The sequence below is a fragment of the Gymnoscopelus braueri genome (assembly GCF_963280865.1).
Source record: "Gymnoscopelus braueri genome assembly, chromosome: 12".
NCBI lineage: Eukaryota > Metazoa > Chordata > Actinopteri > Myctophiformes > Myctophidae > Gymnoscopelus > Gymnoscopelus braueri.
The window spans coordinates 15,921,594-15,941,068 of record NC_137614.1 but is presented as its reverse complement, the minus strand read 5'-3'; the positions used below and the strand labels follow the sequence as shown (position 1 = coordinate 15,941,068).

General features: G+C 42.5%; 1 protein-coding gene across 4 annotated transcripts in view; it reads right to left on the bottom strand.

Moving 5' to 3' along the window:
• Nucleotides 1–19,475, bottom strand: part of rerea (arginine-glutamic acid dipeptide (RE) repeats a) — a 168,399-nt gene that overhangs the window by 108,916 nt on the left and 40,008 nt on the right. For 3 of the 4 annotated variants that reach the window (XM_080445838.1, XM_080445841.1, XM_080445840.1), the window contains exon 1: nt 13,289–13,834. The exons of the other annotated variant lie outside the window; for it this stretch is intronic. The gene's annotated coding sequence lies outside the window, so the exon portion shown is untranslated. Of the gene's footprint in view, nt 1–13,288; nt 13,835–19,475 lie in introns of those variants that run through there. 4 annotated transcript variants of the gene reach the window in all.

The window sequence follows — 19,475 nt, the reverse complement described above, 5'->3', positions numbered from 1 at the left end:
GTCTGCTATTCGCTTTCTAGAACAAGAGGGTCAATATGCCCTTCAACCCTGTTCTCTCTGCACACCATCAAAGCGGGAGACACCTCATCCCTCTAAAAACACGCTCTTAGCTTATTTATGATGCCAGTTGCTCTGCTGGAGGAAGAGGCAGCGTTCCTGCTACACTCAGCAAAACTAGCCGGATCACTTTACGCAGCAGTTCACCCCTTCCATCTCCTCACCCGTACTCAGCAGGCCAGCCCAACAATTCAATAATGAATATGAAATCCCTCCTAATTGATGTCTATGGGAGTCAGAGCAGCCGAAAATATGGGCTATTGGACACGGGCTTGACTTGATTAAGTTTTTGTTTCACGTCAAAAAAATAATCTCTGATCAGCAGTAGCAAAGCCGGTCCTGATCGAATTAGCTTTGCACTAAGAGCTCCATTGATCTTGGCACTCATCTGGGCAGATGAGGCCGGGGAAGGCAGCTGGTAATCCAATAGCTGGGATGGGGAAGTGCCTCAAGGACTCTGCTGTGTTTACCCACCTACTTCCTAGGCCGAAAGAAGACACAATGTTAGCGTGTGCCACTCAGAGGACTGATTGGAAGCCATGGGGGCCTGAGCTCCAGTTGGAATAAGTAAGATCCGCAGGGGGAGCAAGACGCTCGGTGCTTGAAAAGCATAAAGTAATTGCTTCTGCCACAGCTATCATGTAATGAGTAAACAGGATGAATCAAGCGTGAGTCTACAACGGTATTTAAACAAGCTATGCAGTAACACTCCTGCCCTAATATAGCGTTCACTTTACAATCCTTGCCAACAAAAGTAAAGGCTAAAAGTCTGTATTCAATTTAAGGGTCCTATTCAGTCAGTCAGAAAGCAAGGTAAGGAAGGAGAATAAATAAAAATCTACCCAGCTCCTTGACTAACTGACTTATTGATCTTGATAAACTACGCTGTAATAAGATGTTATTGCACAGCAATGACATTTAGGTCTTCTACCTTCGCAGCATGATGGCTTCATTGCAGCAGGCATTGATGCAAGCCTTCACAATCAATTTTGCATGACATAAATGACATAAAACAAGAACCCACAGGGCGGAGAGCATGGGAAATGAAATAGAGCACAGCTAAGGTAGTAGAGGGTAAATTTACAGCTGTTTTGCTTGGGGGATGCAGTCAAAGCAAACTACGTCTGTCTGGATAGTGTTGGCTGTCGTGCATTTCTACCATAGTGCTCTTGCACAGACCTCGGTCGCTCAACACTCATGCATGCGCACACACATGAATAGTGAATACACACATCAAGGATTCATGAGCAAACGTTCGATAACAGAAGTGCATTTCTCTCCCTCATATCACTGCAGCAAAAAAAGTGAGAACTCTTCCCCACACACACACACAACCTTGGGCTGTCTACCAATGCCATTACTTTATGGAACAGTATGGGATCTTATAAATAGAAGCTCCATTTCTCACCAGCAGTCAGTTACAGCTCTATTTCAGCCAACCCATCATTAAATATTTATCTAGGCAGAGTGGTGGATCATACAGAGGTGATAAGCATTAAAGAAGAAAAAAAGAAAAATCAAAATCTGGGGCTTTTTCAGGCTGCTACCCCACCCACCCACAAATCCACAACAAAGGCCCATTTATTCAAAAGGATTATCTACAAGTGTTCCTTTAATCAGCGTGAGGCAGAACTGTACAGAGCCCTCCACAACAATCCCAGAGGAATACCTTTCTCTGTGAAGCCTTATCAGACAGAGGATCTCCACCAATAGGGGGGGAGAGCGACAGGGAGAGAGAGAGATTGCATTTAGTGAGTGAGAGTGTTTTTGAGGACCACAATGATGTACCACTACCTTGTTATAATGCCCTCCCGAACCACATCAGAACAAAGAACTCCATTTTGCAGTGGAGTTACGATGGCAGGGGATACCCGTAAGGTCTCTCATCGCCTCTCCGCTCTGTGTCCTTCTGCTTTCCGTTCTCTTTTTCAGCTCGCTGCTCGTTATTGCTAGCTAGATAAACCAGTGTTGCGGGTGGCTGGGTACACAGTAAAATCTTCAGTGTTCATTTAACAAACAGAGTGCACACTCTCAGAGTTACAAATGGTCAAATTAAAACACTGAGGATTAAACTGTGTACGCTATAGCAACCAGTGTGTTGGTGGAGCGCCAAAGCTGACAGTCTGTAGGAGGGATTGGGAGCATTATAGATCACTAGCAGACAGATGTCCAATCTTGCCCCGACGCTGACTCACATACCAACCCTGAAAACCAAACTGTTTCCTGGTAGAATTGAAGCTGCTCTTTTTCAGCACAATAGTGTCAGCTCACGTAAACACAGCACAGCAGACAGCACAATGAATTGTATAGGCCTGGGCTCTAAGGTTCCACTGTTATTTTCCTCATATTAGCTGTTAGTGATAGTCCAATATATCATTTCCATCTATATATAACTTGTGATACGATAACGATACAGTGCCATATCGGCATAGGCTGCAAAGAGCTGACTTTTTTCCCTCAAAAGTTGTATTTAACTGTTGTTCATACAGTGGTTCTGGTGTAATAACAAATTATTTACATGGATTTTGAATGCATAACAAGTATAAGTATGCATTGTTAAGAGTATTTCAAGCACTACTACTTAAGTGGTCAGTAAATTGCTTGAAATGTCAAATAGGAAAAAACAATAATCATGCCTGTCTAGAATGAGAAGCACGTGAGCAGACAGTGGAAACAGATTCATTTTAGGTCACAGAGTTCGTTTCCATTAATTATGGATCCGAGTCTTTGAGAGAGAGGGGAAAACATTGGTTGATATAGGCCTGTACCTGTTCCAAACTATTGTAATCGGTTCAGCCTTGAAAAATCCACATCGGACTTTAGCCATTTAAAATCATACAATCAATAATTACAGCCAAACTGTATCCTTTATTTTTTAAATATATTTTTTGGCTTTTCATTCTTTATTGATAGTTTTAAGTGGAGATGGACAGGAAAGGAGAGAGAGATGGGGAGAGACATGCAGTAAAGCCGCGATGCACTGTCAGGCTACATTAGAGCCTAAGTGCCCGGACCGACCATAAATTCATAATCTTTGATGGAGGTATAGATTATTTCATTATTTGACAGGTACAATCAATAAAAGATAAATGTTTGAACCCAACTTAATTTTGAGAGAAAATGTATATCAAAATGTTGTTCACTCATTTCCATGACATCTACAACAATAACCATAATTCTTGCTTATCTTTGGCCAATCACAAGATCACAACTGATATCTTATCTCAGGTACCATGTGTAAATATGTAGATAACTTCTTTTTTTTGTTATCTTGTTTCATCTCCTTTTCACCTTGCCCCCCCCTTCTTCCTCCCTTTCTTTTTTTCTATGGAAATAAAGACACAATGGAAATCATCGATCATTTAACTCTAACTGAATCCAATTGATCCACCATTCTTTTAGCTTTTGGGAATTTAGAAATCCCCAAAGCTGTGGACATCTTAGTGGTGATAACGATCAGGTACAAAACACTGTACCAATATGCTACTTGCTCTTTCACCCATTCATCCACTGCGCCTGTCCTCTCAGTATAGAAGCCTAGTAGTCTGAAATGCACGATGGAAATGGTCTTTTCCATACCTGTAATTGTACGTTTTGTGCCATTACAGTCTTGTAACATGTACAGTTGTAGAGTAGTGAGGACTTAAGACACTGAATCTAATGTAATTTAAAAATGCACGCTTGTTGGAAAAAGCTAAATCGAGTTTGATGATGCAAAAATACTATACAGTAACTTTGTTCCCCAAATATCACAGCTGACAAATATTTTGGCTAAATGATCTGTTGACTTCCTATCAAATGTTTATATGTTATGTTTATATGGTGTTTTTCCACACATTGAGACACACGTCATAATATGTATGTGTGGAACGAGATATAAATAAAGGCTTATATTACAAAAAAGAAAAGGTTCGGGATGGCAGATTGTTCCCTGCAATAATTCACTAATGTATTATGATCATGTTCATAACATCTGACAAAATAAAATATCACATAATAATTAGAACTATGGTTTCAGCTATTAGCCTCCTATAGCCTGATAAGAGTTATAGCCTTCCATAGCCTGATAAGAGTTATAGCCTTCCAGTACAATGCAAATGGGAACCAATTCTGAAGTGTGTGAGTGAGTGTGACATCAGACTTGGGCAACCCAAGAGATTTGAGGTTTGAGAATGAATGCATAAACATTAAATGAATATTGCACATGTGTTAAATGCTGCCAGAGAGCAGATGACTGGCAGCGCATTGCCAAGAGAAGGCATCATTGTCTAGCGTGAATAAATTGCGTTTCTCCACTGCACTAAACAAGTGTCATGCTCCAGTAAACAGAATCAAACACTTTCAGCATCTGTTGTCTTTAACTCGCCCTTTGTTTTCTGGCTTGTGCTGTGGTAGTTAATGATTTCCTCAAGATCCCCATTTTCAACGTGATTTGCATGTCTGAAATGCTTTGCCAAACAGAGCGCGGTGTACAAAGAGATGCCGTTGTCCATTCGAATCCAAACAACGTTCAGCGTGTGTGCAGCCCTGAGATCTGGTTTCGTCAAGGAGGTTGATCGAGGCAAAACAGACAAGGTAACAGCACTCCGCCTTTCACTTCCCTCTTGTTTACATATCTGGATTGTGCAGTCATCTCTTCCAGAGGAGGCACCGCCAGCAAAAACAATTACCCCCACCTGCGCACAAGCCTCTCACTCATTGCCTCTGCCCTGCTTGACAATGAATCCCATTAGATCCTTCTCCGAATTAACACTAGTTAACTTAAAACACTGACACGCATCAAGCCAAGTCATTAGCCTGTCTTTTAGCAGAAAAAAACTGGAATGATTTGCCGGTTCAAAGAGATCATCTCCCTACACGCTGCCTAGGGCAGCCCTTCCTGTCTACCTCATTATTTTTGGAAGAACAAGGCCACTGATGAATCTAGTTGGATTAAATGGAAGGTGCTTTCATTACGACCGGGCTTATGTGTGGCATGGGAGCAGAGTAGAGTACTTTAAGCCGGTCTCCTTACAGAAAACAAAAGGCAGTGCAGCAGCTAGCCCACACAGTGGGCTAAATAAACAGACAAATCTCACTCAACTAAGCTGTAATATCAAAGTGGAATTGTTAGGCTACACCACTCCCACAGACCCACTCACTGCAGAGTGAAAGGTTGTTGGAATCTTGTGGATACTAGCACAGGTGACAATCACCTTGAATGATAAAGACATTCATGCCCGTTTAGAAATTTCTAGATTGAATACTTTATTAGTCAGAAATGTAAACAGCATGTGGTACATTAAGACATTAAGGCTAGAAGGAGATCACAAAAAAAGTCCTGGGGACTTGTTTCCATTGTGGTCCTATGTATTCAATTCATCAACATAGCATAAGAAATTAACACAATAATAAATGTCATCTACAAAAAAAAGAGGTTCTCCAGATGATATCCTGCAATGCTCCACTGCTTCAATACTGCATGGAATGAGACTGTCGGTGTGTTTTCCCGTTTATGTTGCCAGGGCGACAAATGAAAAGCAGAGTTACCCACACAACTAATCAAATAAGTGAGTGACAAAAAGTCAATATTTTCTCATTGTGTGGACAAGCAATATATCTGCACAGTAACAGGCTATGCTTAGGGGATTAGGAGCACTATTCTCAGAGCATTATTCGCCTAATGTGTCAATAATCTGTCTCTGCCTGGCTTTTAAAGCCAGTGTCAATAAAGTAGCAGCATGAAAAAAGCCCTTTACCGAGAACTGACTAAATCACCAATGCTCTAGTTATACGTTATAGTCTAGTGATGATGTGTTCAGCAATAAACATTCCGCCTCTTCCTGTAATGTTTGAAAGCCAACAAAACAAGACTACAACTGCATATTAATGTGTTGAGATCAAAAGGAAAAAAACTCATTCTACAGGAAGTCAAAGAGAGAACAAACAACTTATCAAGATGTTAGAAAAGCAAATGGATATATCCGATATCTAGTCTAGTGTGAATAAAGCATTAGGCACTTCAGACTTAGATAATTCAGATGGTAACCCTATTGCTTTAGTTCCTTAGGGCTGATTTTCCCATTTTAAAAAACATCTCATTTGACAACACAGACAAATAGCCTGCTTTTGATTACATCCTTGACTAAAAGAGTACCCTAAATGCAAAGTAGGGCAAACGTCATTCCACACAACCAGCTTAATATAAGCAAGATCAATGAGTAAATTTATCAGCAAATATTACCATTCGCTGCCTGGCAAGTAATCATTAAGGAATGGCACTGATGCATTATTCATTGGCTAATGTATAATTCAGACGTAACAGCAGATTCTATGCATAAATAAAGCTGTGATACATTTATGCACATTAAATGTTTACTCGCTAAAATAGGATATGACAGCGCAGCATGCATGCTTCCCCCGCTGCTGTCACTTGATTATTTGTTTCCATTCCTGATGATGCAGGAACACTCGGTGGACTCTGGAATGTAGAGCCTGACAGCCTACTCATCATCCAGTCCACACTAAATGGACGCAGACAACTGATATCCAGCATTGCTAACTAAATAAATTATTCGGTGGAAAAAAACACAAAGGATGTATTTGGGTGTGGTTGGATACTAAAACCCCACAGTGCTTGCCCGTGCCGGCTTTGTTGTAATAAGGAAATGAAAATGAAGGCTGGTCAATAAAACTGTACATTACAGCGCTTACGATGCACGCCATCACATTTTCTGGCACGCCCCTTCAGCGCATATTTCACCGTTTATGTACTGTCACTTTATCTCCCTTGCACTTCTGGGATAAAGATCAGTGATGTTTAAATTTCATAGTGGGATTGTGGAGGTGCACTCGCCTGAGCTCTCTCCCCACCAGTGTAAAACAACGGTGTCAGAGGGGCAGTCAAACAGTGAGGACATGGAGGCGTTGAGGACATCCAGGCTCCATCTGACAGAGCTCTGAGCAGGCAAAGCAGGGGGGCCTGTGGGGACCGCCATCCCACTTTATGACCATGCACTGAATTAACAAGGCCAGATGTCCCCCCCCCCTCCCCACTTAACATGTGTGAAAGTGCCCTCCGACGGGCTCAGCTGCCAGGGTGTACAGACAGAGAGAGAGAGAAGGGCGGGGGACAGATAGGCTTATTTTCAATTATCCCAATTTCCCACTATTCGTTGGCTCTTGAGGTTTATGTTAATTAAATATAAGGAGTAGCTTGTATATGCACACAAGTTAGTATTAGATGGAATTTTCTATGACAAATCAAAGCACCTCTTCACTCCATAACCCCCCACCCCCGGCCGGCACACGCGCGCACACACATACACACACGCACACACACACTATTAGCTGCTCTACCACAGTGTCATTTTAGAATACCTACAAAATCTAAATGAAGTCACTGAGCAAGACCATCTACTAGGCACACAGGTTAATTACTGACAATGTGACAAGCCATCCCAGGTCCACCATTTAGAAATAGAAAACCATCCTAAAGAATCAACTTTATAGTGAAAAAAGAACTCTTGACAGATTTAACGTTGGTCCTCAAACCCCCGAGTCTGGCTCAGGATAGGGGGGATGAGAATTGCTCCAACAATGCCATGGAAGCCATGACTTCTCATTGATTTTCCGCCTGCCTTTATGACCAGACTGCTCTCAGATTTCTGTATTGTGGGGGTGAGAGATGGGTGGCTGAATGTGAGCTGTACCTTTGAGGGGGAGAGAACCGTGCATTGAGCTGGTCAAAAAGCCTGGTGTTTAAAATTCATCTACCCTGAATGGTGTGCCCAGGTTGATGTGGTGGATCAACGATTGAAGAGTCTTGTGAAAAGGTCTTTCTGCCATAGGTCAAACAAACTCCATCCGTTGTCATTCATATTGCTTATTAATAATGCAAAGCTTTATTTATTATTACATTGTAATACTCTTTACCAAAATGATGAAGGGATATATAATCCCCTGACTCAGGCTTAGTGACTAGAAACAAAATGGGAGGCCGCCAACGTGACATTAACCACAAACTGCCTTTCTCTGAATCTCTATGAATTACATCATTCCGTTAAAATACAGGGGGAAAAAAACACACACAAAAAGATAACCTCTGAATGTTTTTCTCTGTTAGCCAGGATCCACCATCACACCAACATAGAGAAGAGAGTGGGGGGGAAAGGGGGCCACAACACACCAACATGTTGCAATTCCACCGAGGGCCATCATGCGAGTAGATTAAATAACATTTTTCCAGTGCCCTGTCAAACATTCAGCTGCAACGAGACAGCAGTTACAACCCCACCATCTATGAAGCTTCTCCCTCTGTCAGGAGAGAAGCAGTCTCTTTGATCCAGCATTCGCCCCACAGATTCCTCTGAGGTGAGACGTATACATGCCTCGGTGTGTGTGTGTGTGTGTGTGTGTGTGTGTGTGTGTGTGTGAACGCTTGCTACCATTCTGAACCCGCTTAGTGGCGAGACTTGTTTGTGATGGGAGGTGACTCACACACAGCTACTATTGCTTGCTTCCCAGGATTTTACATGAATCGACAACACAGACAGCGTACTCATGAGCCAGATCAAATTACACATCGGATTTCCTTTCCCACAAACATAGCGCACACAGCCTACTGTAAATGAAGATGATGTGCCACGATAGGGAGAAGGATAATAGGGATTGGATACATAATTAAGATTTAGGTTTCCATCTTTTTTTCCCCCCATCTGCCAGTATGGTTACATAGCAAAACGCTCAAGTGCTCAATGCCCTCTTACAAATCCCTCAATGCAGCTCAACTCCAGCTTCTCTTATGCACAACTCCATTAAGAGGATTGACCACTTCCGCTACCAACTCAATCCACAGCAGTGAAAACTAAATGGATGCCCCACCTCTGGGGGTGATATCTCATCTGTTAATTCTGAATGTTTTAGAAAAATATCGAAAACGTTTGGAAACTTTTGTCCCGCAGCCAAATACATATCAATTTGGGGGTCCTTGGCACGAAAAGGTTTGAGATCTAGTAGTGCCCTAAAGGACCCAACACACCAAACCGACGTCGGCGTTGGTAAGGGTTGGAAAGCATCTGTGGCCGAAGTGTGGGTACACGGTCGTGATGGGTCGTCAGTTGTAGTGAGGCGTCACTCGCCATTTTCGACCGTCGATAGCAGAGACAGTGGCAGAGTTCTTGTCTGCTTATCCCATAGAGCATTGGTTCTCGAAGTCCGGTCTGGGGACCCCCAGGGGTCCTTGGGGGGGTTCCAGGGGGTCCTCAGCTAAATGTGTTAATTTAGCATCACAATAATTTTAACCTTTTATACCGTGGCTATTCAAAAATAGCAGATCTACAAGCTCAGAGCTTGTAGATCTGCATTTTTTTTTTAAAGATTTAAAGCGAACATTTGTGACTCAAATCTTTGCTTCTGGGGGTCCCTGGAACAAAATGAAATGAGGGTCCACGGCCAAATACATATCATTTTGGGGGTCCTTGACATGAAAAAGTTTGAGAACCACTGCCATAGAGTCGACTGTATGGTATGTCACTGCATAGCGCTGAATGTTTGCTCAATAAGTGTGTGGGTGTGTGTGTGTGTAGCTCTCATTTAAAAACCAAAAGATGGAAAAAAAGTGTACAATAATCTGTCCGATTTTCTCTGAACGCAAATATAAATTAATACTACTTTAATATAACTACTGTATAAGCTGATATTTGACCTTACAATATCATAAGCACTTTCTCCTGCTTTTATCTGTTACTCGGTTTGACTGATTGATTGATTAAATACTTTATTAACAGTTTGCAAACAGTACAGCAAGCACAATTACGCAAGCAATTCTAAAAGGATAACACAAAAAAAGCCGTAATCCATTTAGAATAGCACTGCCGCTGGCTGCAGGCACGCACTGTTTATCGTTTTAACATTAAATAAGAAAGATACGATCAACCAAAATAGTCTAAATACAGTTTAGTAAAAGTATACCCATGTGCCTATCTCGTGTAAGCCCCCTGCTGTGCAGTGATCACCTTTATTGCAATGATTTCTCAACTTATTTAAGCATGCACATGTTCATGTGTTGAACACGAATGTGCATGCTAAATATAAAATAAGCCATATTTTTCACACCTTTCAACCGACTGACCTCTCGACTTCATTCATTATTGTGTAGCCTGCTTAAAACAGAAGAGTGTGTGTGTGCGTGCGTGCGTGCGTGCGTGCGTGCGTGCGTGCGTGCGTGCGTGCGTGCGTGCGTGCGTGCGTGCGTGCGTGTGCGCGCGCGTGCGTGCGTGTGTGTGTACAGTCCTGTATGTAGCAAGTGGCTAGGTCACAGTTTCCACTAACCTGCATGTCAACCATCAAAAGCCTCAATGCCTCATGATTAGAGTGCTACACCCCCCACCCCCTCCCCCTCTAACCAGTCAGCAATGTATAAAAACTAAAGAAGGCATCTGGGGGTTCTCCTCCCTTTTTACACTCCATTTGTTAATGATAACTAAATCAAAAGATAAGAAGCAACGCATGAATGCAATGAGACTGTATCACTCCTCATCAGATAAGAGGATCCCAATGAAAAGCCTTCCATTTTGCTGTTCAAAAAAGTGCTAATCTGGTAGTCATTCGTTCTGGGTACCTTTGAACTCAATGACAGTGCAAACAAAGGGGCTGCCATGGCCACTACCACTGCAGACATTAAAAACAACAATTAACATTTGCGTTGCCTGGCGCATGCTATTTAACTAAATCAAATGAGTGTACACATAACCAGGCCCCTTTCATGTGATTCTGGGGGCCTGAAATGTCCCTTTTAACCACCCCCCTCATCCATTATCAGGAGTCCTTGTGCCATGCATTAGCCGAGGCAGTGTCGTCCCACTCAAGTGGATTAATCACATCTGAATCATTAAGCTAGAGGTCACTTCTCAGTTAGCAGGGGACAGAAAATATGCCTAGGCCTAGGAAGCTAGGCATGGTGAAGATTAGCTGCTGACAATTAGCAGAGCAACATCTGAATCCGTGTAATAGCTCATTGAGAATTAAAGTAGTGGCGAACTGTGTGAGGAGGAGGATTTGGCAAGAAGTAGTTTTTATTTGACAGATGAGGGTAATCACTTACACCGCCCCCCCCCCCCCCCCTTTAAAAAAAACGAATTTCAGGAATACATCAATCTTTGAATGTGATTATACTGTATGTATGTACTGTATGTATGTATGTGACGAATGTCCCAAGTGCCGCGGAGATTCAACAACGGACCGTGGTCACCGTCACGTGAACATTTACCATGTCCAATTTTACAGCAATTTTCAGTAAACAAATACCCCCCCATTCCACTATAACCGGAAAACATTAGATAAGCCGCCTGCGAGACAAATAACTGTAGTCTCTGCTTTCAAATCCCAAACTGGCCCCGCCCCCAACCCTTGCTCTTTTTAACAACAGGCAGGCACACACACCATTCCCCCACAGTGATGGCTGCATGTGCTCAGGCCAGAGTTCATAGCCTCTGGGGTGCAGAAGAGGGAAGTCAAGTTAATTTGGTGGTGGTCCTTCAACAGTTTGCAACTAGTACAGTGAGTGAGTATCCCTTGCAGACACCCCCCCCCCCCACACACAACTTTTTAATACCACTTTATGACACAAGCTAGGCTATAAAACCAACAGCCTATCCTTTATGTGAAACTTGGGGAATTCCCCCCAAATGTAAGCGTGACTAACTCATCAAGAGCCTTCTCAATTTTTTCTTCTCCTGTCTGAAACACTTTTCCTCAAGGCTGACAACACATATGCGCGCACACACACACACACACACACACACACACACACACAGTTGTAACAGTGTAAGAAACTACAGTGATAGTGGTTTGCAATGCGACAAATGTGGCGTTTAAAACCCATCTTCGTCTAGTTCATTATTCTTCCCACGTTAGCTAAACAATTAGTCATTGAAAACATTCTTAGGAGACTTGCTAGGTCATGAAGGTCTGTGCTACACACTGCACACAGACATAGAGACAGCCAGTGGTGGAAAGTAACTAAGTACATTTACTGTACTTAAGTACAGGTATTTTGACTTTACTGGAGTATTTCCAAATTTCTGTTCTGTTTACTTCTACTCCACTACACATCAGAGGCAAATATATAAAAAAAATACTTTTACTCCACTACAATTATTTGACAACTTTAGTTACTAGTTACTTTGTAGATTCTGATATTTTTTACAAAACATACATTAGGCAACCCACTTCAGCCCTGTATACATTTCAGCCATTTGAAAATAGCAGATCTACAAGCTCACAATGCGTGCTAATTTGATTTTTTAAAAACATACAATTCATACATTTGAAAACTTGTGAAATGGGACTTCTTACTTTTGGTACTTTAAGTACATTTTTATACCAATACTTTAGTACTTTTACTCAAGTACATTTTGATTACCGGACTTTGATTACTTACTAAGAGTATTTCTACATTGCAGTATTGATACTTTTACTTAAGTAAAAAATTTGAGCACTTTTTCCACCACTGAGTTTTACAACAATGCAGACAACTTTCAGCTCGCTGGAGCAGCACTCCAAAAATAATATGTCACTTGACTTGAGGTCACACGCGTATCTGAGTTTTATCTAAATGATCACGCGTTTCGCTTAAACTGTAAAACGGTAACTTGTGCTATAATCATCTCCAGTGGTGTAAAGTAACTAAGTACATTTACTCAAGTACAATTTTGAGGTATTTCTACTTTACTGGAGTATTTCCAATTTTCAGTACTTTTACTTCTACTTCACTACATCTCAGAGGCAAATATTGTACTTTTACTCCATTACAATTGAAAACTTTAGTTACTAGTTACTTTGTAGATTTGGATTACTATTACAAAACATACATTAACCACTTCAGCCCTTTATACATTTCGGTCATTTGAAAATAGCCGATCTACAAGCTCACATGTGAGCTTGTAGATCTGCTATTTTCAGATTTTTTACACATTTGAAAACTTGTGAAATGGGACAGTCTGCATAATCAGTACTTTCTACTTTTGGTACTTTAAGTAGATTTTGATACCAATACTTTTGTACTTTTACTCGAGTACAGTTCTACATTGCAGTATTGATACTTTTACTTCAGTAAAAAACATGCGAGTACTTTTTCCACCACTGATCATCTCCATAGCCGACATAACATTCCATCTCTTTATCCCACACACACACATCGCTCCCCCCTCCCTCCTCCCAATCTTTTTTTTTTTTGTATTCAACTACTCACCCGCCAGTCTGGTGTTTTGAAGAGATCCAAAGAGATCCGCTGCAAAACTTCAAAACAATCCTTGTTGCCCCAGAATGACCCACCGAACTTTTATAGTCCCGGGCCAAAATCCAAGAAACCCGGGGGTGAGTGAATGGACGATATGGAACAAACACACAGGCACTTTTATCCTTTATAAAAGAGCCGCTGCTGCTGCTCGTACAGAGGGAGAGAGACAAGAAGCACTTGCCTCAACAAAAGACACGGTTTCACTTTACTAATGTATTCACGTACAAATCACCGAGGCGCTGATCTTCCCCCCGAAAACACACGGGCTGCTGCTATTCCATTTCGCAGTGTTGTTGTTGCTCCCCGATAGTGTCCACATTTAAAAAGTACACACACACACAAGCGCTCTAGTTGGAAGCATAGGAAATCAGTGAGTTCGCCGTTTACAGGCTCCGCTTCCTTTTTCCACACACACATACACACTCACTCACACACACACACCCCATACACACACACACTCTCACACACGCGTTCTCCCCCTCTCTCTCTCTCTCTCATATGCACACACTCCACGTTCAGCCGATCACTCCCTGCGTCTATGTTGTAACCCCCCCCCCTTCAGCTGTTCAACAGACGCATCCACATGGCTGACCTACTCTTTCTTTATCCAGACACTAGTGAAGGAGAATTACCCCCCCCCCCCCCACCACACACACACAAAAAAAACCGAGCGAAACAAAAACATGGACTGGATTCAAATTATCGTCGGGACAAAGGGAGCAGGCAGTGGGCTCCTGATTGATGGAAAACTCACGAGGGAGGAATGAGGTGTTAGTAACTACTGCACCAGGAAGAGTCATCTAGCTACTAAATACATTTATATAAATGTGAATGACAAACACCAAAGAGATGTCAAGGCAATAGTAGCATTTATAGCAAAATAGCTGAATACAGTCCACATTTAGCAATATTAGTGTAATGCATAATGTTAATTGTGTTAACAGAAAATCATATTTTGGTAATAATTGGCCAATGATTCTAAGACGAAACACTATCTTCAGAAAAATAACGCTACACTAAGAGGTAGCAATTGAATGCTGCTCAGGCTTGTCGAGCTCATTTGCATTTTTAGATAATGAATTAATTAGTCACCCCGCCCATTAAAATGGCAGGAACAAGCAGGGGAAATAATCAGAATAGTCCATTAGCAATATTTGGCAAGTTCATTTGGGTGGATTTAATGGTTACGTTAGCCTACACATCATCATCAAATGTGATCCCTGTGTTCAATGTCTGAGTACTCAGCGCTTTGTAATTTTTGATTGTAAAGATACAGCTCCATTCCTCTTCATCTAAATCCTCTCAGACTTAATGGAAAATCTGACAAATCTCCCCCGCGCATATACGAGGAGCTGGAAAACAAAGACGGGCTGCATTAAGTTATAAATTAATAGAACAATTTTCATTCTGCTAAGCAAGTAGCTTGACACATTTTCATTGTCTAAAACATGATATTGGATCCCTGTCAAAATCCAATTAACCAAAGCAAATAGCCAGCACATTGGGCTCTTTGGCACTAAAGCCAACCATGGGCAAGGGAGACAGGCAGAAAGGATCAATAGAAATTGAGTTGAGGGTGGTTATGTGGGGGTCCTTCATTGTGCTACAAACCATGTTGGCCATCTCCTTTCAATGGCATGGGGGGGGGGGGGGGGTTTGTCCCCCTGTGACACAAGTGCTGGCAAACCACTTCTAGCTACTGAGGCAACTGCCCTGAGGAGTCCAACTACTCACTCACACAGTAACCTAACACCACACCAGTCACAGCTCCTCCCTTATCAGAGTTTGTATGCGTTACACAGTGTCAAGGTTTATGATATTTACACACATCTGCCCCCCCCCCCCTTCTCTCTCTTCTTCTCTCACAGGCATAAAATAGATCAATGATTGATGCGGTCGGCAGAAAAATACACACTGCGACTCCCCTGATTAAGATCAATTTGTCACACACATTGTGGACGTACCGTACATTCGATGTCTAATAGTAATAGAAGAACCAAAAAAACACCACCACCCTCTCATCCCCTCCGCTATTCAACAACGTCCACCGTTCCATTCAGGAGAGCATTCACACATTAAAAAGAGGGGAGGGGGGGGGAAAAAACACAAGACACGCAGGAAGCTAGTCAAAAGCCAGCCACTCCAGTAGGTACTGTGGGTCTTAAGCTTGGGCCAAGACTGCACTGAAGGGTGCAGTGAATCCTCTCTTTAGGTAGAACAGAGTAAAGCTGGATTGGCTGCCAGGGCAGGCTCCCCTCCTCGGCAGATGAGATCCCATTATCAGGCAGACGAGAACTCCACCTCCAGGATTTCACAGCTCCTCTGTTTATCACATGGCTCTGTCAAGTTGGGCACCATTAACCGATAATGAAAGGAGACAACCGGTGCAGTTACAAGCAAAGCACTCCACATTCTACAGGCCTAAGCATGTATCTGGGAAGCTGACTGTGTCTATTCAATTCTGCTCAGCATTCAAACGTCCCATCACAATACCTTTTCCCCAAGCACCCCTTCCATAGCTACAGTGCCTTCAATCCCAGCAGAACAAAAACTGGTTACTCCCCCCCCCCCCCCCCCCCCCCCCTTCTCCCCCTCTCTCTGAACTCCCGAGGAAATGAAATGTAACAGAACCATACTTTGCTCTGGGGAGAAAAATGACACCTTTAGTTCTATTTCCTAAAAGGTATTAAAAGGGGGGAAACCTCCTTGTAGGCACTAACAGAAATAGAAAGTGACTCAAGGAAATAAATCAGCAGCAGCTATCACTTTCAAAAATCCCCCTCTCTCTCATCTTAGATAATTAACAAGTGTGGCCAAAAAACAAGCTTGCAATATGACAGCTGAATCCAAAAGGTGCTTGTCCAGCCTCATGTTCGACTGTTACATTTAGGTTTGTAGGATGCTGTAGTCACTTAGGCTCATTAAATATGAATACTTAACAAAAGCAGGGGCTGACACACACTGTTTGCTTTAGCCTGATTAGCCACACTGGAGAAAAACAAGCTGCTCAGAGGCAGCAAGCAGAGAGAGAAACAGAGAGGGGGGGGGGGGAGGGGGTGCTCGGTAATACAAATAAGTCAGCCAGTAGCTGAAACAACAGAAAAAGGTGACATGGATGAGTGAGCCAAGCTTCTGAGAGACTTGGCAAGACTCAGAGGCCCTGGCCTCTTAAGCACTCATATCTAGTAACTTCATTTAATACATTTCACCAGGGATGAGCAGACAAGTTGAAGGAAAACGAAATTGAGAGAAGAAAAGTCTTGTAAAGCAAGAGGAGAGGGGTGTGTATACATGCGTGCGTGCGTGTGTGCGTGTTTTGGGAGGGGGTGCTTCAGAAGCTCAACTTTCCTCCAACATGACTAAATTTCAACAGTGTAACACGTTAACTTCCCCTCTGGCTAGACATTATCGGAAGAACACCAACGCATGTGTTACACTGAACTTGTAGACCATTTAAATGTGTCTTCTATTTTTAATATTCTTAGGCACGGGTAATCTATAGGAACAGCAGCTTCTTCTGATATTTGAAACATAACATCTCAAAGAGAACAAAGACCAGTGCTTTCCGGATATAAGCGATGGGGTTTTAAAACAATGACTCTCACTCTCTCTTTGCCATGGGTCCTATACCCATAAAGAACAAAGACTGCTGCTCGAATTTACTGTTCCTCAGACAGACGGCATGTGCTGATAGCCCCCCACCCCCTTCAATCTTGGCAGGCAGGAAAAAGACTGACTTCAAATCACTCACTGCCTTTTTAGCCTTCATGGTATCTTAGGAGAGTACTTTACAAGTAGAGAGAATCCAACGGGACAATAAGGCCTTACACAACTAATTAAAACACAGACTTGGCCTAAAGGCTGTTGAGAAAAAAAAAGAGGGAAGCAATGAAACTACCCTCTTCTATCTCCCAACAAAGTAATTCAGGGAAATTACTCCACTAAATATGGCTAACTGCATGCTTGTGGATATGAAATTTCACATTAGCAGTGACCACCATTTTAGCTGAAGTATGATGAAGTCACACTATATCAATACAAAGAGGAAAACACACAACAGGGTTTATACACCCTTCTGTATGCAAGCAAATAACCACAACCTTGTCAAGGTGACAAGAGCCTAACTGGGGATCAGGACACCCTTTGGAGAAACTCCAGTCAGACAAAGGAAGAAACAAGCCTATTCAGGAGCTACTAATTAGGGTGCTACCTAGCAAAGCTTTATTTGCTATCATTAACACAGTTGTTAAAATGTGAAGGAAGCCAAGGAATGGTATTTTACTTTAGGCAATCAGTAAAAAGCCCTGCTTCACATAGCCATCTTGTTTACACAGCTATTCACAGTCACATTTGGCAGCCTCGCAACGCTCTCAAAACCCAGACACTTGTAGGCTACATATGTTTATTCTCTTTGCCAAGCTACACAAACTCAGGAGAGTGAAACTTGTTTGCAGCAGCCGTTTGGTAAAACTATTGCATATAAAGAAAACGAACACAAGCAAACAGCATTCCAGATGGAGGTGGCAGCCACCTGGTAATCAAACTGATCAAATGTTTTCTTTCTGGAACAGAGGAACACAAGAACTTTATTGCTCAGTTGCAAACTTTGATGTACATGAGCAACCGTAAACACTGCTTTTGATGTAGTTCCATACTGCTGGAGTCATAGCAGGTTATACCCGCTTAAGGATACACAGTTTGTTGATGTGAACAAACAGACTGGACAAATTGCACACAGCATACAAAGAACGATAGGTGCATACTCTAAATGAATAAACAAGTGGTGCATGGTTGCAATTGCAAACACGTAGATACGTGGCCGATGGAACACACGTCCATCGAGCACCGCAGGTGCTATTTCACTGAGCCCCGATTTTTCAACGGACATTCTTGAGGCACTCACATGGACTGTCCTATGTCTGTCTGAGTCTCTGGGCAAAACAGGCACACATTCATCTGAATAAAAGAGCAGTTCAGACTGCTACGTAGTGAACACACTCTGAGGAAATGGGACCGTACGCTTTCCAAGAGGGCCAGAGAGAGGGAGAGAGAGCGAGAAGAGAGAGAGCACTCTGATGCAAAAAGGAGGAAGTTTACATTTCAGCCAGATCCTTTTGTGAACAAAGACAGGGAAACAAAAATAAACATGGCATGTGTTTGACACAACGCTCTGGATCCAATTAGAAAATTCCCATTCCAGCAGAGTGAGAGTGTATGGTATACACATTTAAAAGCGATTGGTCGTCATAAGAGAAACTGTCCATGCTTTGTCGATGGGTTTCATGAGCATGGAGGCAGGAAAGGGGGGAGAGAGAAGGAGAGAGAAAGAGTGTCAGTTGGGGTGTGTGATTCCTGTGCGGTTACCGTCCCCATGCTAATCTACTCAGATAGCCAGTGTCTGCTCTATTTCACAAAGAGCACATGGTTGCCTCACCTCCATAGACTGCCACCCCATGGACAAAGGGCGCAATGACAGTCAAACACTGTTGCTGTGCAAAATTAAGACCTGGCGCTGCATGAGTATGTGTATTAACCACCCTTTTGACTTCATTTACACCAAGTGAATTAAGACGTAAGATACAGAGAAACTGTGCTCAATAGCTCTATGTTGGAGGGGGTTTTCTCTTCCATCTCCACCCCAATACGTCTTCAGGAATCAATTATTCTCCTCTGGTCACGTTTGACTGCTCTCAGAGTGTAAGCTAATGATTCAGCCATCTAGTTTACAGATAGATGGTGATAACTGGGATAAGCACATCTCTCGGAGGTCTGAGAAACAAGATGCAGAAACTATTTGAACTAGAGAATGTCTGCAGAGTGTTTCATCCTTAATTCACATTCAGTTGTTTTTTTCAATTCTGTTCCCAGCCAGCAGGAATAACCAAACAGAGTAAGTTAAACTTGAATTTGCAGCAGTGAGAGAGGGACGCGCTCCTCAAAGAGACATGGTGTTCAAACTGTGCCATTAGATAAGACCAATTTAAGCGAATCAACAAAATCTTCAGTGGTGGAATCAGAATCTGACAGTTTGGAGATCAGTGTCGAGGTCAAGAGGAGCCACTTAACTGTGCTTTGGCCTTCCAACCCCAGCAGCTTTCAGAATCAACTGCTGCGCTGAGGGAGTAGATAAAAAGCTTGG